Source organism: Gorilla gorilla, chromosome 19 (assembly GCF_029281585.2).
Source record: "Gorilla gorilla gorilla isolate KB3781 chromosome 19, NHGRI_mGorGor1-v2.1_pri, whole genome shotgun sequence".
Classification (NCBI taxonomy): domain Eukaryota; kingdom Metazoa; phylum Chordata; class Mammalia; order Primates; family Hominidae; genus Gorilla; species Gorilla gorilla.
Window position 1 is genome coordinate 54,393,494 of NC_073243.2, and position 1,531 is coordinate 54,395,024.

At 44.4% G+C, this 1,531-nt stretch overlaps 1 pseudogene; it reads right to left on the reverse strand.

The window, feature by feature from the left end:
• Nucleotides 1–200: 200 nt before the first annotated feature.
• Nucleotides 201–973, reverse strand: LOC101150702 (inhibitor of growth protein 2-like; annotated as a pseudogene).
• Between the last annotated feature and the right edge of the window lie 558 nt (nt 974–1,531).

Here is a 1,531-nt window from a genome sequence, read left to right on the forward strand (position 1 = left end):
TCCTCAGTGGGCACTGAGCTAAGTATTTGAAAAGGCTTGGTGACTGTGATGAGAGTTCTGCCAGTAAGGCTGCCTCAGTGTAGCGTCAGGCTTTGTCACATGGGTTAGTCCATTCTTTTTTTTTTTTTCAAAGTACAACTTTTAATACATCATTAATACTAATGATTAAAAATTATTGCATAGTCTTATGCATTAAAACATTTTCTGAAAGTAAACGAATTATATAAAAGACAAATAATCCTTTAAAATGTGGATAGCCTTTACTACCTCGATCTTCTATCCTTTTTTGTCTTTTCAGTACTTTTGTCGATGGTTTTCTCATTATCTCCCCTGCACTTTGGGCAATACCATGTCCCCTTTGGTTTATAGGTAAGTGAAACACATGAAAAGTGAAACCATTCAATTGGACACTGTTCATTGTCATCCTATCATCTCCCCATAAGACGCTTGCATAAGCAGTATGTAGGTTCATTAGGATCTATTGCAAACTCAACAGGTGAAGCTTCCCTTTCCTGCTTGGCTTTGGAGCGTTTATTTTTCTTTGCTGACTTGGATTTCTTTTCTTTAGGTGGCTGATCATCACAGTCTTCAATCCCATTTGCCATGTGACATAAATCACGGCTTTCACTGGTCTGCTGTCTGCGGGGGTCTTCTTGAAGATCTTTCTGGTTGGCTGGAATCCATCTTTGCTTTATCTGAGGCTCGTTCACTTTCAGCAGGATCTTGGAAACACTGTGAATGTAACTCCATTTGTCTTGCCCGATTTTCCACCAATTCGAGCAACAATCTGTATTTTTTCATCTCCCAATTCTTGACTATTAATTAGTGCTCTCTGGAGAAGCTGCTGTAGACGTTTCTTCTGGTTTAAATCATCTTCTTTCTTATATTTTTCATAGACATCATCAATTTCCTTTAACGTTTGCGGAGCCAGGATCCGCGACCGTCCAAGCTACTGATCGCCGTCCTGATCCATTGGTTGGGAAAGAGATTGGAAACATCACCACAAAACATGCTGCAAACCCTGACTCGGACTCTGCTGGGGCTGAACCAATGCCGCCGCACAGCCCCGACTCCCTCCCCAGCAACCGGCTCGCCGCCGCCCCTCTCGCGACCAGCCATTTTCCAGGCCTGTGTTAGTCCATTCTTGCATTACGATAAAGAAATGCCCGAGGCTGGGTAAAGAAAAGAGGTTTGATTGGCTCATAGTTCTGCAGGCTGTACAGGAAGTATAGCAGCATCTGCTTCTGGGTGGGCCTCAGGAGGCTTCCAATCATGGCAGAAGACAAAGGGAAAGCAGGCACATCACATGGCGAAAGAGGAGCAAGAGAGAGGGATAGTGAGGGGGAGGTGCCACACAAGCAACCAGGTCTCATGAGAACTCACTATTAGGAAGACAGCACAAAGCCATGATGGATCCACCCCCATGACCCAAACACCTCCCACCAGGCCCCACCTCTGCCTCCAACACTGGGGATTAAATTTCAAAATGAGATTTGGGCAGGGACAAATATCCAAACTATATCACCACATG